Source organism: Sciurus carolinensis, chromosome 13, assembly GCF_902686445.1.
Source record: "Sciurus carolinensis chromosome 13, mSciCar1.2, whole genome shotgun sequence".
Taxonomy (NCBI): Eukaryota; Metazoa; Chordata; class Mammalia; order Rodentia; family Sciuridae; genus Sciurus; species Sciurus carolinensis.
This window is the reverse complement of record NC_062225.1, coordinates 61459550-61479695: the sequence shown is the minus strand read 5'-3', so window position 1 is coordinate 61479695 and position 20146 is coordinate 61459550. Positions and strand designations below refer to the sequence as shown.

At 34.8% G+C, this 20146-nt stretch overlaps 1 protein-coding gene and 1 long non-coding RNA gene across 6 annotated transcripts in view; one reads left to right on the top strand and one right to left on the bottom strand.

The window, feature by feature from the left end:
- Slc8a1 (solute carrier family 8 member A1) overlaps window positions 1–18108 on the bottom strand; it is a 369898-nt gene extending 351790 nt beyond the window's left edge. For all 5 annotated transcript variants that reach the window (XM_047522914.1, XM_047522916.1, XM_047522915.1 and 2 more), the window contains exon 1: window positions 17971–18108. The gene's annotated coding sequence lies outside the window, so the exon portion shown is untranslated. The remainder of the gene's footprint in view (window positions 1–17970) is intronic.
- Window positions 17138–20146, top strand: part of LOC124963286 (uncharacterized) — a 48690-nt gene continuing 45681 nt past the window's right edge. The window contains exon 1 of the long non-coding RNA XR_007104698.1: window positions 17138–17724. This is a non-coding gene — a long non-coding RNA (uncharacterized LOC124963286). The remainder of the gene's footprint in view (window positions 17725–20146) is intronic.

The following is a 20146-nucleotide window of genomic DNA, read 5'->3' as shown; positions in this document are numbered from 1 at the left end:
TATGTATAAGATTTTCTCCACCAAGAAACGGGTGAGATTGCAAGGATATTTTATTTATATTCAAGGAAAATATACATCATCTAAACAACATCAATCACTTGGAATATGCAATCACATATTTATGAGGGCCGATGTGATGTGCTTGACTTTAAAACATGTGGCTCATTGAAAAGCATAGAGAGGCAGGTTTTTGTTATTGTTTTAACCTCTGATTATTGATGTGAGTTCTAAATCAAAACTTTACTATTTCAGAAGTTAATAAGCACAGCATAATTTTGTTGGGAAGTTTTTAGATCATTTAGTCTTCATTTCCTATGTTCTAATTATTTGTTTTCCTAAATTTTTCACTCATATATGGAATGCAGAAACCATGTTTCTTTCCATATATATGAGCATATTAATTTATTCAAGACTGATTAGAACTTACTAGATACCAAGCATTCCAATAAGTTTGAGGAAACAAAGATGAATGTTCTTTACGTACTTAATGAGTCTCACATAAATTTAAAATTCTGTGTGTATGCTAAAGATGCAATGTTGAATATAATATGGTAAAGTTTTGAAGTGATATATGGAGAATGGAAAGGAGTAGTGAATTCACAACTATGTATTTATATAGCCAAAGATGCCCAAGAATAAAATTAAAAATGGACACTTTGATGTCAGCTTGGCAAAGATATTGAATACAAGGTATTAATAATATCAGTGAAAACAAGCAAAAACCATAAAGCACAGTAAAGCTTTATCATGACTGACATCCAGTTGGAACATATGAACAGAGGCTAGTCACATTTTTGAGGAATACATGTACTAAATACAGCATAAAAGGTTTACCAATCAGGTACAATAGAGAATTATTTTCTCTAATTGTTTCTCTAAGCAATGTTCTCTCTATACCTCTTATGAAATTTGTGTTTATTCAACATATATTGTGAAGAACCAATACAAAAGAAGATCTCCCTATGTAAAAAGGATAATATTTTATAACCTATCTGTTTTCTCCCCTGAATAAAATTTAACAGCTGTGAAGGCCTTAGTAAGGCATCTAATTTAAACTCTTATTTTATAATCAAAGAAGCTTTGGTCTAGAAAATGTCATAAATTTGTCCAAGGACACAAAACTTAGATTTTGGAAAATCAATACTAGAACCTAGTTCTCCTTCCTTCTCAATCCAGCAGTCTTCCCCCATGTTCCCTCTGTCAATGGATAGTCCATTCATGTCTGCAGTGGGTTTTCCTCCTTTCCTTCATTTTTCCTCTCCCAACCCTTTATTTGATACTTGATACCGTTCCCCTTCCAGACATTGCTGCTTTGAAAAACCTAAGGTCTTTAAGATCAGACCAGATCTTCCTGAATGTGTGCATCTGCACTCCTTTTCAAGTCTCTGCAATCACTACAAACCCACATTGGAATTATTTGGCCTAAATTTTAATAACAATAAAAATGTGACAAGTCTGGTTGTCCCACTACCAGTTGGTGATGCATCCATCTAACTTGCATTTTCTTTTAGCTACCTGACATTTCTGAACTCAGTCCAGTGGCTTTTTTGAAAATTCTTTCTAATGTAACTACTAACAATAAACCTTTGATTAAAAAGAGGAAATGTACACCTGAGAACTCGATTTTAAGATTAAATGAATTATACATATTTAAAGTCAAAAGGGATCTAGAGAATGTTTAATTCCATCTTTCCTGTTGCACATATTCAGAAAAATTCATGTCATTCATTCATGGATTTGATTCTTGTCACTCATTGGTAGAACTGGGCTTTGAAGCAAGTGTTCCTGACTATTTGGCGATCTTAGTCACATTTCTAAGAAATAAGTGACAGCTCATTTTCATGTATCAGGCTTATGTGCTTTCTTACCCACTATCTTCTTTGTCTGCAAATCCTTATAATTAGTAAAGTCTTATTATTTTTTGTTAATTGTCTAATGAAGCAATGGAAACTAAAACTGAAGGAAAAAATCCTACTGCAGAGTTCAGCTTTTATACTCATCTTCTCAATGTTAGATTTTATCACAAACACTAGGAATAAATAAAATTGAAAGTTTATGTCTCAGTTGATGTACAATTTTATGATTGTAGACATAATTAATGTTCTTGATAATGAAAGCTGCCATTTTTAATGATGGCTCTCTGAGTCACTAAACATCATGGAAATAGAAAGATTTTAGTACCTGGGAGATGTACATGCAAATTCTGATTTATCTGTTTACAATGTAGTAACTCAACAAATGGAGTGATAATCATAATTGTTATTATTCTTTGTCTGAAAGTAAATTAATTCTGAGGAACAGTCTATCCTATAGTACATATGTAGGCAAAAAGAGAAGGATCTAAGTTCAGGATAAACTCTTAAAGAGTGTTCTTTTCCTTCTCTAATTATGCATATATAATTTTTCATCAGATGATAATGAGTAGGAAAATTTATGCAAAAATGACAAGCAATATTGGGAACAAAAAGTGGGTGTAGGAGAAAATCACAGATGTATCTGTTATTGAGTTAAAAATCAACATGTACAATGAGAAGCTTCTACAAAGTCAACTACATTCTTACACAATTTTTGATTATGAACTTTATATAACAAGAAGGCGTGATTATGAAGTCCAAACCCCTCATCCCATAGAGAAAGCAGAGGTCTGGAGAAGATCCGGGTTTGCTTTTTGATGTGTGGCAGCATTGGAACTTGTAGTCACAACTTGGGATTTTGAGTGTGGTAGTTCTCCTTTTATTCTCCAGACATTGAACCTGATACCACTCACCTTCTTTATTGACAGGATTAGCCTTTATCATTAAGGGACTGTCAATGATTCAGTTGTTAGTTTCCAGAAATTATTCAGCTTCCAAGCGATGATTCCTAACTTACTTAAACAAAGCAGAGCCATTCAGGGGCTAGCTGCATTTGAGGAATTCTCGGGAAAACTCTCAGCAGTTTTGGGGTACCTACCCCTCATTCATTATCATTATCTCCTCACTGCCAGGAAACAATTTAACTCTAATAAATAGAAGAATACAAACCAAAGTGAAACTTTAGATGATATCTGAGCACATGGTTGTAGTACCTTGGGATGTCCACACTGCTTAAAATAAATAGATAAATTTGAGTTTAGTTGGTATGACTGTTCATGAACAATGGAAAACTGAGACAAATTTCCAGATCCAAATGGATGCAGTAGTCAAGAGGAGTCTGGTGTCTCCTTAAAATCTATTTGTGAAAATATTACCCAAAAGGATTTCAAAATATCTGAAGAAAGTTAATACTACTGTATGGCACATACTTCAAAAAGTTGGTTCAAGCTCTAAATAGTGTTGCTACAAATGTTAATGTTGCTTACCACCATCATGTATTGATTCTGTTCTTCATAACCAGATAAACCAATGCTTGATTTTTAAAATTATTCTCAGAATATTTCTGAATATTAGAAAATAGAATCGTTTCAAAGAGGGTATTCATTTAAAAGAGAAATATTTCAAATATTCTCTTTTCTGTGTAAATCCCTTCACATTGAAACTGTGAGACTGATAGATTTGAGATTGGTAATTTTGGATAGACTTACAATAAATAAGATATACATTTATAGTTGACCTGTCATCAAAACCTACTCCTTCTTTAAGATATAAATGAAAATTACAAAAATATGTTTGTAATTTAGTCAGGTGAACCTTAGATTGTATGAACAAAAAAACAGAATCTTAAAATTAGCGTATCAGCATGGAGCCAAATGAGGAGTGACATATTATCTGTTTGGAGCACGTGAAAGACAAAAGAAAAATATAACTCCTTAGTATGTTTTCCCCGAGTTTCTCATGTAATGAGAATTGCTTTTGCTTATTAGCTTTGTTATGCCACAAACATTTATCAAGTATATGCACTATATGCCTGTCACTGATAAATCCTACATATAGAAATATGTGTGAGATAAGTATATCCCCCAAGGAACTTAGAGTCTAAGAAGAAGGCAGAAAAACATATGTACAATCACAGAGACACCCTCAGGGTGCAATGGGGCATAAAGGGAGAATGTCAATCAGAATTGGATAATGCAAAGTGGGGTACAAGAGGGAATGGTTCTTACATTGAGTCTTAAAGTACAGCTGGTTAAAAGGGAGTAAAAGAGCAGAAAGAAGATATTGAACATATTCAAGAATGGATGTCTGAGTCACTCTCACTGGTACAGTGAACCACATGTAGTTTGGTATAGCTGGAACAAAAAAATGTGTATGGGGTTACATTGGGAAACATGCTTAGGGGGTGACTTTGGGAAACACGCTTATTTGTGCACTGACAATTCACAATGCTCGACAAGTCTAAAATGTCAAGGGTCTTCGATACTAAGCTAATGAATTTGGTTTTACTTGAGAGTTGTAGGGATTCATCAAAAGACTTTATGTTAGGGAGTGTCTGATCAAAATGGTGTTATATAACCAGATCACTTTGGCAACCATGTGGAGAATAGTTGGGAGTGGACAGGCTGGATGCAGATCTCTCTTAGCATGCTATTGTTATAACTCATGTATTTCTGTAAAAGAAAGATGGTAATGAAAGTGACAGGAAGTCAGGGGATATGAACTATATGATTTGGGAACTCATTTGATGTGGTATGGACACATCAAGTCAAAGAAAAGACTCTAAGGTGGTTTAGTTTATGGTTGATGAATGAATTATATAAACCAGAAAGATCAATTAAATGGATAGTAAAGATGATGAGTATAATTTTGAACATGTTGGACTTGAGTCTTTGGCTTTTGCATAAATGAGTTAAATAGATAGCTGTATATGTGGGTCAGAGTGTGGATAACAAATGAGGGGAAATTAGAGTCAAAGATAAAAAGTAATAGCAAAACATTTTGCTTTAAATTTTTTCAGATGTTTTGCACAAATAAGGTGCAACCCAAATGTATAAAGTATTTTAAAACAAACATTGAACCAATAGCCATCTTCAAGGAACTTTAGAAATTGAAATAGGAAATAGCTAATAGAGAGGGTTTTGAATATTCTTAACACAAAAAAGATAAATATTTCATGTAATAGATATATTAATCACCTTTATCTGGCCACTACATGTTGTGTACATGAATTGAACTATTACCTTCTACCACATAAGTCTGTACAATCATTATGTGTCAAACTTTTTTTAAAAGATTGTAAATAAATATAATTTTAACATTCAAAGTCAAGTCAGTCTGACTTAATACATTTTAGGAATTAAAAACCAGTTGCACAGAGAAATACTGGCAAATGATTCCTGATATTCACAAGGCTACTTGACATAACTGCACAAAAGTACTTTGGACCAAATGGAGACATACAGGCTGAATGATAATCCATTTAGATGAAATGCCAATAATGTGCTGAAGGATTGCTGACACTGGACGGATAGTGAACTGTATGCTGCAAGGGTCTGGCCTTGACTTTGTTCAAAAATTAGATAAAGATATAAAAAGCATTTTCACTACTTTTGCAACAGATATCAAAGGATTAAAAACAGGCTGAATGGTATTTAAGATACACAAAGCCAAAAAAATAAAAACATGAAATTAAATTGAGGCAGGTCTCAAGGTCCTGAACTTGGATCTCAAGGATACCTAAAAAGTACTCCTTGGCTTAGTTGTGCCTATCAATTTCTTCTACCCACAAACTAATTAAATCATAAAATAGAAACTAGGGACACATTCAAAGAAGAATTTTCAGACATTACTATAAGCAGAAATTCACAAACACTTGATAAAAGGAGCAACTGGGGCCATAGAGAAAGTTTGAGGTAAATATAAGATTGCTGATCTTTAGAGATTTCAGGGGATGCCAGGTGGGAATAGGAATCCTAAGCACTAGAACTTGTAGTACCATATTTAAAAAGCCAGCTTCCTCAGGTGTCACCATAATGCATTTACCCATTGTGGAGCGGATGATAGCATTGACTTTGGAGCCAGACCTCTCCAGCTTTACTACTAACTGTGTGATCTTGGACAGATTTACTTAGAAGCCTCCTTCTCATTTTCCTCATCTGAATATGGGAATAATAGGATCCAACTCTTATAGTTATTGTCAGGATTTAATGACTTAATATATGTAAAAACACTGGTATAGAGGAATTGCTTTAAGTGTCATTGTTTTTGGTAATAACAAGAGAGTAGAGTATAGTGCCTGCCACACTTCCACTCCCCAAATAAATATTAGATAGAAAAGAGATTCAGAGATTCAAGAATTTGAAGCAGCTTCAAAAAATTTATAGGTAATTTGTGAGCTGGTGTCTGCAAGTTGGTGACTGCTCCCAAGTGTCCTAGTTGCAGGTTCACCTAGACAAGTCCCAGCAAAAGTTAGGGTAAAGTCAGCTTTAGGTAACAGTATCCTTCCCAGGGCCTAGGACAGTCTCCAGTTTTGTCATGTGACCAACCTGACTACATTTTTCCATTCTGAGCTCATATTCTTAACTTCAGATTTTACTTTTCTGTGTATGGTTCTGGCCTCACGTCAATGGCTGATTCAGAATAATTTTTGATTTTGGCCCACTGTCTTTGACTCTGATTCCTAGTCCTTGCTAGGGGAGATGGACAGGGAACAAAGAAGCCTAAGAAGCCTTCACTTCAAGAATTTCGCCGGCATTAAACTGAAGTCTATAATACCAGAAGCACAAAATGAATATTGGATTTTCATGGAAAATGGGAAAAGATCAAGACCAAGGGTTTCATTGAGATTTTTCTAGTGGCTGAATCAGTGGCCATTGTTTCAAAATTGTATTTATATATATGCACATATGTTTCACATGATTATGTTGTACACTTTGAATATACAATATACAATCTTCATTTGTCAATTACATTTTTCAATATATAATGGGGGTGGGGGTGGGGAATGAGAGAATAATGGGGGAACTTTAGACTATGTAGAAGAAAATGAGAGGGAGGGGGAATAAAAAATGATGGAATGAGACAGACATCATTGCCCTATGTACATGTATGATTACACGAATGGTATGAATCTGCATTGTGTACAACCATAGGAACGAAATTATGTACCCCATTTGTGTATAATTAATCGAAATGCAGTCTGTAAAAAATTAAAAGCTAAAAATAAATAAATAAAAAAAGAATTAAAAAAATTATGTTTTGGAGTTTCTCACACTGCTGAGTTATCTACCCAGCAATCTAACTAAAATTTAGATTCATTTCTAAGAGTAGATTCACTCCTTCCACTCTCTCTCTGGACCATAACTTTCTCACACTGAGTTCCAAGAAAGGCTGGAGTCACAAGATACTAATTAGTGCTTTGAAAAAAATAAAATCTGTGAACAAATGACTTTGAGAGACACCAAATGATTGTAATCAGTGTGAAGCTATTCCCAAGGCAGATTAGTTTAGTAAAACCTCCCAAAATTCATTCAGTAATCAGTTTACCTGAGTCATGTCTAGTTTCTTCTTTCACAAACTTATTTTTAGCCTATGACCCATTAATAATTTGTAAATCTAGTATGTGAAAGAGTTTGAAATTATTAATATTAGCAGTCTTTCTTTGAACACCTACTCAGTACTCATTTATTCTTGAAAACTGTCCTTCAATTAGGGCAAACCTAAGTCCCAGTTTGCTGGGGACATTCCCAGTTCACTGATGTTGACCCATTGCAATTATTAATAGCTCCCATTTCACTCTCAATTTTTGAGATATTTTATCTTTGTTCTGATGGACAATTATACAGATACTTAACCTGTAAGGTATTTATCCCCTGCTTCTTTTTCTGACTGGAGAATGGGGTGTTTTCCTCTCTTCCGTCTAACTTGCCTACTGCATCCATAAAGCATTTTTTAAGATGTAAATTAGATCCTTTCCATTCTCCACTGAAAATTCTCCAATGGTTTCCCAGCACCCTCAGATGGAGTCCCCTAAATCTATGGGCCTCATAGACCTAATGAATTAGTCTCTGGCTGCATCTCTGATACAATATGTTTATCACTCTCCTGCTTTTGGCCAGCCTCACCAGCCTCCTGACTGTTCTAGAATCATACCATGTGCCCCTACCGCAAGAACTTTACTTTTGCTGTTTTATCCTGTATCTGGGAACCTCCTCTTCAATTATTCACATGATTCATTTCCTCTCTTCCGTTCATGTTCTGCTCAAATTTATTTCTTTTAACTACCTTATAAAAGTGATTTCCTTCCACTATCCTTCTGCATCTCCCTCCTTATACTGCTTTACTTTTTTATTTGACTTGGATATTGTTTGAGTTGTATCTCTCACACCGCAGATGCATTGTCATTCTGATACTTGGCATATGTATTCTCTTGGTATATTATTTCTGCATAAATTAGTCAAATAGTTAAAAAATAACCACGTACATTTGCTGACTTTAGAAGACTGATGTTTTAAATAATGTTGTCAATTTTCATATAGTATTTCTTTCAGTTCTAGATACTTTGATTGGGAAGCATTCTCTTTTGATGTGTGTGAAGTCTTTAGAGGAATATGGATACAGTCTACCTACATCACTTTGGGAAATGGAGCTGTAATTGAATCAGATAATTAGAAACAAAGCACTTTCTAGAAATCACGAGTGCAACTTCCTAGTCAGATAGGAAAAAATACTAAAAGAAATGTTTTCAGTGGGGGTCACATCTATTTTGGCTTGTATTTCATCTTGTTCTTTTGATAGCTCTCATTCCCCACTTCGTAGAGATCTCAAATCCTGGCTCCTTCTCATCCACCACACAGGTGAGACCTGACCAAATCTTGACAATAGTGTACATCATTTCCCACCCCATGTGAATGCAAGGGGTGACCCAGGTTTCTGACAGTGCTGTAACTACTGGACCAAAGACACTTTTTCTATCTTTTCTCTTTGATTCACTCTTCAAGATCTTACTATAGGGGCTGAGGTTGTGGCTCAGTGGTAGAGCACTTGCCTAGCATGTGTGAGGCTTTAGATTTGATCCTCAGTGCCACATATAAATAAATGAATAAAATAAAGGTTAATTGTCTACAACAACAAAAAGAGCTTACTATAAAGCATCAATATTATCTTCATCATCATCTCTAAATATCACTCTAACATCATTCTCAGAATAAAGTCTCTCCTTTCACCTATTATGGTTAAATGTGTGGTGTCTCCCAAAAACTCATGTGTGAGACAATGCAAGAACGTTTAGAGAAGAAAGATTGGGTTATAAGAAGTTTAACCCAATCACTGCATTGATTTCCTTGATACAATTGGCTGTCATTGCAGGTAGGTAGGTTGTGGCTGGAGGCAGGTCCCAGGGCATGTGCCTTTGGATGTATATATATTTGGTCCTCCCAGAGCAGAGCTCTCTCTGCTTCCTGATCATGTCCTGAGCTGCTTTTCTCCACCATGCTCTTCTGCCATGATGTTCTGTATCACCTCAAGCCCTCAAGCTGTCTTGGTCTGAGACCTCTGAAACCATAAGCCCCCAAATAAACTTTTCCTCCTTAAAATTGTTCTTGTCAGGTCTTTTGGTCATGGCAGCAAAAAAAAAAAAAAAAAAAAAAAAAAAAAAAAAAAAAAACTGACTAAAACAACATCCATGTCCACTCCTTAATAGGATTGTGATTTATTTTATTTAGCCTATACTAGGTCAATGAATATAGAAAAAGCAACAAGATAAATGTAACCCTAGAAATCAATATTCTACTAGTTGAATAATAAATGCATTACCTACAGTGAGTAAAATTATTCATTTACTCAGTTTTTCATCAACATTTATTATTTATTTTGGGTCAGAAAATGGTAGTTGATATGCAAAATTAAAGGAGGTGCTACAAGTCTGTTAGAACCACGGAAGTTAGAACACTTCCAAGGTTTCCCTTCACTCCCTTCGTTCTCCTGTCAATGACTTGAGACCAAATCTCCAAATTATTTTTTATTGAGAGGAGGGCACTGGAGGATTGAACTCAGGGGCACTGAGTCACATCCCCTGTCCTATTTTGTATTTTATTTAGAGACATGGTCTCACTGAATTGCTTCAGACCTGGCTTTTGCTGAGGCTGGCTTTGAACTCATGATTCTCCTGCCTCAACCTCCCTAGCCACTGGGATTACAGGTGTGCACCACCATCCCCGACTAAGTCTCCAAATTCTTAACAAGATAAGGGAGATGTTTTCATTATTGTTTCTCCAGGCTCATCCCTGACAGTCTCACATCTAAAGCTTTGAGCAACAGAGAACATTGATAGAGCTGGGCATGGTGGCACACTCCTGTAATTCCAGCAACTTGGAGGCTGAGGCAGAAGAATTGCAAGTGTGAGGCCCTAAGCAACTTAGCAAGACCGTATCTCAAAAAAAAAAAAAACAAAAAAAAAAAAACATAAAAAGACTGAGGATGTTGCTCAGTGGTAAAGTGCACTTAGATTAAGCCCCAGTATGGGGGAAAATTTTAAAAATGAACACTGATAGAGATCATACCAGTGAATACTCTCGAGGGGAAAATGTCTGGAAGGGGAAACAGGGAGGCTTCTTTAGAATGAATAATGGTTCTTTTTTTAAAATTCATTTTTAGTTGTCAATGGATCTTTTATTTATTTATATATTGGACCCAGGGTCTCACACATGCCAGGCAAGCGCTCTACCGCTGAGCCACAACCCCATTCCCTGGTTCTTGTTTTTTGATCTAGGTGCTGGGTACATGGGTACATGGATGAATTCTGTGTGTAAAGATCCATTGATCTTCATACTCACATGTCTCTATAGATATATTATGATTTAATTAAAAAAACTAAAAAGTAAAAAAGCAACAAAACTACCTTTTGCAATACTGAACTACTTGTAGTTTCCCAAATGCAATTTATCAGACTTTTCTTTCAGACTTTGCGTATGCTGCTGCCTCTCCCTGCATCTCCATGGGCCTGTGCTATTTACTCTTTCTCATAATTCTCTTCAAACTAACTTGCAAGAGCCTATTTATGTGGTTCTATTGTTCAGAACTGTCTCCTGGTACTACTGAGTATAACACCAGGTACTCAATGAGCTTGGTACAGTGGAAGATTTGCACAATTTATGGGTATGATACACTGGCAGAGTATCCTTCTAAGTGCCCTGAGGGCACAATAAAAAGCATACCCATGGATACCTACAAATGCATAAACATATCTTCTACAGTGATCTCAATCTAGTTGATTGGTACAATCATCATCTCCCCCAAAATGACAAAAATAATATTCAAAAACTTTTCTTTTAGAACAGCTATGGATGTATGTGGGACATTGTTGTTAAAGATGTCAATGGAGCTTAAATAGGCATTCTGTAAGCTACACATTTTCTATTCATTTCACATATACAGTCATTAAATAGCCTGTCCAACATGTTAAAACCACAGATCTGTGTCAAATTAATTCTTTTAGAGAGAGGATTAATTTCAAGTCAGCCCTTTTCAGAAGATCTTGCCACTATTGGATGGCAGCTACAGTTCATTGTATGCATTAACTCTTGTTGATTGGTGCTGGGTACCTGCAGCACTTTACTGAGAGTGATTCTGTGACTCATCTGGGCTCATCAGTGAAGATGACATGATTGATATCTGACATTTGACATCTGACATGGATGCTATGAGATTAGGGAGCATAGTGATTCAACTGCTCCTTGACTGGACTCTAAATCATTGTTTAACATATCAAGGTTATACTCATTATTTTTTTTTGCAGAATTTCTTACAGTTAGTAATGTGTAAGCATGCCTTCCACATATCTGAGAAGGAGAACACAGATTATTTTTTCTTGACCCTAAGACCCTTTATTCCATCAACATGATAGATGAACAACTCTTTCTCAGACCACATTTTGAAAAATGTGGTTTGGAGATCTGGTTCTCACTATGCAATGAATATTTATTATATATTTCTTTGAAAATAGATAATTTTATCAAGTAACTTAGGTATGTTTTATTTTAACTACTCAAAATGATTACTGACAGGGATCAAAAGGACTTTGGAACAAATATTCATTATATTATCTACTTAGTCTGTGTTCCCCCAAAAGAGTATGGGCCCTTATCTTGGCTCTGGGACACATTTATTGAACTTAAGTATGCAAATGTTACTAACATCTAGTTTTTTATAATGCAACTTTGGGTGTATCTTTTGTATGCTGTGTTTTACTTTGTTTATATTTTTCAGTGCTTTGAATTGCTCAGGAAGGTAGGTGATATAATTTTATAAATTACTACAGTTGTTTACTATTGATATGGCTTTTGAATTATCAGCTGTTGATTTTTGGTAATATTTAAATATGAAACTTTTCAACGTCAATAGGCATATGAGAACTGAAAGAACTCCACTTTTTTTTTTTTTTTGCCGTGCTGAGGATTAAGAACTCCATTTGTTGTTGAAATCTTTAATCTAATTATTTGCTTTTCCTTTCCCCTGGCTGTTTTGCAATAGGTAATGAACTTTGTAAGACAAAAGAATATTTAAATCAATGGCAGCAAAATTATCTCTGGGAAAACAATATAATAAGTGATCTTAATATGTGGTGAAGTAAAAATAGTGTTGGAAGGTGAGTTTGACTTTTATTGCTTTGCACATGCATGATAAAAAGGATAGAAAAGAGGTAAGCTTTCATTACATTCTCCTTGCAAAATAAGGTGACCAATTTTTCTATAATTTGCCCTTCCTTAGTTTAAATATATGTCATTATAATTTTCATGAAACTAAATGCACAACACAATATTGGAGAAAATTGTACATTAAATTCCCAAAGGTCCTATGCCTATAAGCATAATCTAAAGTGTAAGTTGAATGCCAAGTGGGTCTCTTGTTCTTCATTTTAGATTTATGAATTGGGATTTAAATGGGATTTAACATGTATGTGGGTTGAGTTTTTGAATACAATACTAACTTTTATTTAAATGATTCTTATCTCATTTCTCATTTTTATCCAAATCCTCTTTGCTATGTAACCTTGAGGAGTGGTGAAAAGGGTGCTAAAAATTTTAATACATATTTATTGAAGGATAAGTAATATGATAGAGAGGATGAGGATGGAAAATAGTCACAAAATCATAATTTAACCTCTAACTCTGAAAAATGTCACTACTCAACAGTGGTAACTATTCAACAATTTGGAAACATTTATTTTAAAAAAGAAGATAATGTTATTATTTAATTGGTATTTCAAATGATTAGCTTATTCATTGAACATATAGAACTAAATGAACAGTAATCTGAAAGAATAACATTGCTTTGCTCATACCTCTTTCCAGCACCATACTGAAATTTTCACACATTAATTTTGTTATTTGTTCCCATTTCTAAAAGACTAGGAAATACTTGTTGGATGGTGTAACACAGAAGTTAAACACAGCTTCAAAGCCAACCTTCTCTGTTTACTAACCCTGTGATCTTGGGCATATCATTTAATCTTTCTGTGCATCAGTGTCTTAATCTGTAAAATGGGTGATTATCTCACAAGATAATTGCCAGCATTAATAAATTAATACACCTTACTTGCTTAGAAGTACTCTTAGAAAATAGTAAGAGCTCAACATTTAACAGGAGAGTTTTCTGGTAAGGAGATAGTTTATTATATTTTTATTTATTTATTTATTATTTTTATGCATAGCACAACAATAAATAACTTAGTTGTCTGAATCTGGAACAGAGGATTTTAACTTAAAAACAAAAAAGTCATTTTGTTTTACAGAATGCATTTTATCTGTATGGCTAAAGAAATGGCCAAATTAAGATTAGAAATAATTTACTAAAATTATGTTTCTTTACATTTAATTCAATAATAGTTTGGGATTGATAATAGTTCATGCCATTTCTTTTATGACTGTGTCATAAAAGTGCAAGCATTAAACAGACTAAGAGACTAAAGTTACCATTATTGTTGTACATTATCATTATTAACTGGAATCTTATACATAGATTCTGAGTAAATATTCAGTAGATTCTTCTATCTCATTTACCTAAAACACACTTTATTCAGAAAATAATTGAAGATGTTTCTTGTTGAAGAATTTCTTTGTGATAGAAACTCATTTGATTTTAATATTGATTACAAGGATGATGTCACCATTAATTGGTTATTACACTAAAACTCTTTATTTGCATTTTGCCACTTAATCCCTTCAACATGTTCTCATGGTGTCTCCACTCACTGACTTGAGCAGTCTCTACCAGCATTCATTTCAGAACCTCCTTTACAGGGTGCTGAGCTCAGTCTTCAGTTCCTGCTTAAATAGAAGGTGTTGGCTATGGACTGTGTATATCCTCTTAGTATTTTGGCTAGTGTTAGTTTTTTATTCATATATTTTGATATGCAGTAAATTAATATATCTTCTACATAAAATCATGCACTATCTCACCAAAGTCCTTGGTGCTTACTACAAAGGTATCAGGCAAAAAATTAAAACAAAACACGAATTCTCTTTTTTAAGAAAAGCATTACTTTCATAGAAAATTGTTGCAATCTAAAATCAATAGGCCCTTTTGGGATGGCTGTTTGATGATTTGCTAAAGCAATATAAAATTTTATCTAGCAACTGTAGTTAATAGCCATAATGTCACATATATATATTTTATGCTTTTTAATAACTGTGGCTAGTATTCACATAGGGTTCAGGCCAAGGACTATGAGTGATATCAGATATCCATTTCTTTGATAAAGAAAACTTTTTAGAAAGGCTGAAACTTTTAAATAGGAATCCCCTATCAGCAAAGATTACATCAATAATCAGAAATAAACTTTCTGAGAAAAAGTACTTTTTATTTATTTTTGTAACATTCAGTTGTGGGATTTTTAGCTTTCCCTTTTTAAAAAAATAAAATTGGCTACCACTTTTTTTGTGTGTGGTGAAAAGGAACTGATTCTCAATCTTTACTACACATTGGAATTTCTTTGGGTAGATTAGAAAAAAAAGGTCTACTGTTGTCTGGACCCCATGATTATATTTTGTTCATCAGGGGTGCAGTTGGGAATCACATCCCCTAAGTGATTCTAATGTGCAGACAGAGTTGAGATACATGGCTCATTTCAGGAGAAGTCAACAGAATATGAAAAGCCATTGTTCACTCAACACTAAGTGCCATCTGAACTTGTTTACCTTTCCCTACTTTATAATACCTTAAAAATACCTTCAGCAATTCTCTGATATGCAATTTTCTTGAAATACCTTGCTGTGAAACTTGAAAATATACAATTTTAAGACTAAGAAATTGAAAGAGGTTCTGCTTAGGCAGAACACTTCTGATCAGAACACCAGGTGATCTGGATTCTATGCGCCCTCCTATTTCATTTGATTGACCTTAGGGAAATCTTGTCTCTCTGGTCTTCAAATTCCTCCCTACTACATTCCCCTCATCTTAGGCCTTTTGTAACATTTTTAAGTTCTTGAAATCTTTAGAGTTCTGTCTGGGACAACTCAATGTCATAGTTTTAAATAACCAGAGCAAGGGGATTACTTTTCTTTTTTTTATAAAAAAGAATAACCACCAATGGTATCTTTTCTTTAAAATTTAATGATCTTTCCTATGGGCCAAGTTTTCCATGCTACCAGAAAAGTAAATTCCTATTCTTCCTTTCATATAAACTCTCTTAACATTCAGGAATATTGTCCCATTAGACCCCATGAAAAGTCCTTTCTCCCACTTAACTATTGTAGTCCAATAGACCAGGCCACAGACAATCCAGTTTGGTCCCATTAGGTAGACAGAAACTTCAAAACTGTGCTCTCTGCCATTTGGACAAATTTCAACTTCTCGGTTGTACTTAACCACCATGAATTAGCTTCATACCTCAGCTGACTACAACATAGAACATCAAAGCCGTTTGGTTCTCACATAAGACTGCCAGCACTTCCAATTCTTGTCTCTAAGCATGATCTCAAGATTTTGTACATGTATAGTCATCACCAAGTGCTTAAGAAGTCACAAGTCAAGAGGGCAAGTAGCTCAACTGCCGTTAATTTTCTTCCAAAAATGTTAACATACAGTACATAAAAATAGCAGTAAGTCATTTTCTATTACTTACATTTTGCTTTTCAAATTTGCTTGCTAAAGAGAAACAGAGCAGACATTGCTCATGAGGACTGCACTCTTGAAATGGACTTGGCAGTCAGCAAATGAGAAAACAGTACATGGTGACTTGTATGCATTGCATCTGTTCACAAATACGAGTGGCATCATTTATGTGAACTTTTTACATATTGAAAATTGCAAAGACTCCTGCTGTGCTGTTCCTTTTGGGAAGCCGGCTGGTATGTAGTGTTTAATTAAGTATTTTAAAACCATCCTTTTGTAGGCCTGTTCCACTTTAGCTAAAGTTATGACAGCTTGTCTCTGTTAGTTTAAAAAAAGAAGCCATAGTTTATTTCTCTCTCTCTCTCAGATCCAGAATATTAGTATTTTTCAGTGAAGTAAGATATTCTAATTTAGAAATGTAGAAAGGGTAAGTTTAAATGTGTTATCAATTTAACATAATACCAATGCAAATAGATACATAAAAGAATAATTCAATGTAAAATTTTTTAATATAATAATTTTAAAAATGATGCTGCATTATTGTTGAAGTAAAACTACATTTTCTCTTTCTCTGCCACTTTTTTAGTGTAATGAAACATTTCATGGTTTGGAAGAAGCCACCACATAAGTAGTCGTTTCCTCTCTATTAATCCTTTCCCAGATATCTCATTCATCCAGCAAACATCTTCTTGGTCAGTATTACAAACTACTTTTGTTCTTTTCTTACACTTGTTTATTCATCATTTTCCACGTTGTGCTTGTCACAGGAAAAGAAAATCACATTCACTATTTCTTCCTCTTCCCCCCCCAACTTAAGCTCTATCATAAGATTGAAAACTAAATGAAAAGACAGTTCACATGGCACTTGAATTAGACACACATTATTCTCAATAAGGTAAATCTTGTGTTTAAATTTCATTATCTTGTGTAAGAACTAGTTTAATTTAATCTTGGGAAAATATGTGTATTTTGTAGATATGACCTATGATTTTTTTCCCTTGACTTTTGCGTTTGGCAGGAGTTCGGAGACTTTGTTCACAATTTGAATGGAGCTGCTTTCAATATTTAATACCTACAATTTGGGAATTATCTGGAATAGCATCTCAAAGTGAAACTGATATGACCTAGCTGGGTCAGCCAGTATTCCACAAAACAGAGAATGGGCACAGAGCTGTTGATGCTGCTCTTTCATATTTCTGAAGATTTCTCAGAAATCTTCACCTCGGATTTCTGAGATATATAACTCATGTTATTCTGCCAGAATCTACTATTTCTGCACGTCACTGATGACAAAGTGATAATAATATTGGAGAACATTTATCCTTAAGTTCCTAAAATTTCAGTCATTCACAACAAAGAAAGATAGAAAGAAAAAATGCTAAAGGTACTGAGAAAATCCAGGCTTACAGCTGGTTTCAGCAACTTCAACTTGCGCAAGACCCCATGTTTGTGAAAACAACCCAAGAATCTTTGAACAGGATGTAATCAACCTCTGAGCTGCTGAGAAACATTGCAAACATGACTTCAGCTGCCAAAAATAATAATGTCGTTTGCGAGCAGCTCTTCCTATATCTAAGGAAGAACTAACCATGCGTGTGAGTTTTTGCTGGCTTAGGAAGAAGCAGCAAGGAAAATGACAAATCCCACCCACCCCACCCTAAAATGCGCAGTGAGTATCAGAACCCTACGGGAAGCTATGGCCCATTCCAAAAGGTGCTGGCAATGTCGAGGAAGACTCATATCCACAAAAATCCAAATGGTAAGTGACCCAAGACAAAGGGATTTTATTTGGCAGCAAATCTGTGTTGTCACTTTCCCTGCGTAGCCAAGCTGCACTGTCTTCTGAAGGCAGAGCTGTTAAATACCTCTTAGTCAACAGTCCCGACCCAAATCTTCCTCTTTTTTTTTTTTTTTCAAAATATTATCTGGCACCTTCACTTAAAGAACCTCCAGGGTTCACAAATGATCCTTTAGGTAAGTTTCATCACAAAAGCCCTGCACCTACCTCTGTCAAGTCTTAGCGGCTCAGTCTGCATGGGCTGGATGTGAAAAAAGATCCGGTGTGATGGCTTCTCCAAATTTACCAGAAAGAAAGGACCTGGGATGCTTGTCCTTTAAGTGTCTCTAAACATGGTTTGCATAGCTGGATCTCAGCTTATCTGTGCCTTTCGGCTTTCGCTTCCATACATGGATCTGTTCCCAACAGTAACTCCAAGCTGTCGAAAAGAAGCTATCTGGCAGCTCTCCGCTTCATCCAACACATGGATGATAAAAATACACATATAGAGATCTTTCCAGTCAGACCCATTCCCCACCCCGTGATCTTGCCACTATGCGTTTTTGCAAATACACTTTGGAGATTGGCATTTCTACTCTCCAGATTTTAGGAGCACAGCCAATTTCTACCTCATGTCCACATAAAGCTTTTAGGGTATGGGTTTGTTTAGATTTAGGAAAACAGAGACACAACCAGGGTTCCTTACCAGAGTCTTCATCCTTGGATCTTTTAGTAAAAGGATGTTTATGGAACCTGAGAAATGTTTAGTGAATGAATGAATATATAAATGAGTGAGTGAACAAATGGATAACATTGTATGTGAATGAATAAACATATGCTGAATGTATTTATTTAATTGGGAATGGTCATTAACACCTGGGTTATTTGTTTTAAAGGAAAAAGTAGCAGAGGGTCAAAGTAATCAAGATCTGTAATAGAGGAGAGGCAGGTTCTTATTTAAACAGCTTCTCTTTTAGGCTACTGTGTCAATCCCATTAAGCTACTCTGTAGTACATCCTTTGAAATTTAGAAAACTTGTTTTTAATGTTGAAGACTGTATACCTGAACAGAATGCTAATTGTTACATTTGTTAATTATCAGTGATAGTTTAAATGATGCCTAATTGTTTTCCCTAATTCTTAAGCAGGGAATAAATCCTACTCTGCAGAGGAAGATGTACTCCCTGAGAGAGTTGCTTAGACTTCCATTTTTTTTATTTTTTTTATTTTAGCATTCACTTTAAAAATTTCTCTCTTTCTTTTCTCAATTTTTTGTTACTGTTCTATAACAAGAGGTCACAATATTGAGAGAGAAATAGGAAGAGTTTTCCAGTAATAATTTTCCATTGATTAATTATTTAAAAAATCATGTTAAAACATGATTTAGTTTCATTCTCTTGTTTGAAAAAGTAAAAATAAACTTGAGGCATACAGGCATAATTAATTTTAGTGTATTGAAAATGAAATCAGTTGCTTAAAATATTCCAGAGGAAAAGGGGAGGGAGTAGATCAAGGATCAAGCAAGACTGGCAAAATGATAATTGTTAAGGTGGTTGGTAGGTGTGTGGGTTCATTACATTATTTTCTCTTCTTTATGTTTTTTAAAATTTATTAAAATTGTAAAGGAGAGAGAAGAGTACCAAAAATATGTATTAAAAGAAAATAAGTACAAAACAGACACATTAGCATCAAGTTTGAGGAATCTGGAAATTGAGCAATCTCTGTTGGAAAGATCCAAGGTCAGCACAACAACAACAAAAAGGCGAGATTGTGCTTTTTTAAGTTCAAAATATTATGATATTCTGGTCTCCTTCTCCTTGCCTCCCATCAGGAGAACTATTCTGTGCATGAATAATAAATTATATCTAAGAAAAATTAAGATGTGATGTTTAACAAGCCAACCTCATATAGCCCCAGCTGGACACTGTTAGGTGTCATTCAACACCCCTCCTCCTTCACCTTTTTCTATTTTTCAAGTCCAAATACCAGACCCTTTATTCTATTGTGCCTTATAGCCAGGAACCACCATGGAAGAGTATCATCAAGAGTCCCTGGGTGGGGTTTGAGGGAAGTTTTTATTCATTCATCAAATGGGGACAGGCTGAGCATTTGCTCCTCTTACTCCTGAACTCTTCCGACCTATTTCATTCCCAGAGAGCAAACTTGAAGCCATAGGAGAGGGAGAAAAACCTCTCATATTTAATACAAAATCAAATTCTAGATTATGAAATTGGGACTCAATTAAAAAAACTGTCTGATCCTTGCTGTTACTTAGTGGATGTAAAATGTTGAACACATCACAGATTTCTGTTTCCTCCTCAGTCAAGCAAACACTTGATTTCCTTAGCACAGACTAAGCCTATGAAAGCATGCAGGTGATATATCTTCATACATGGTAAGGAATT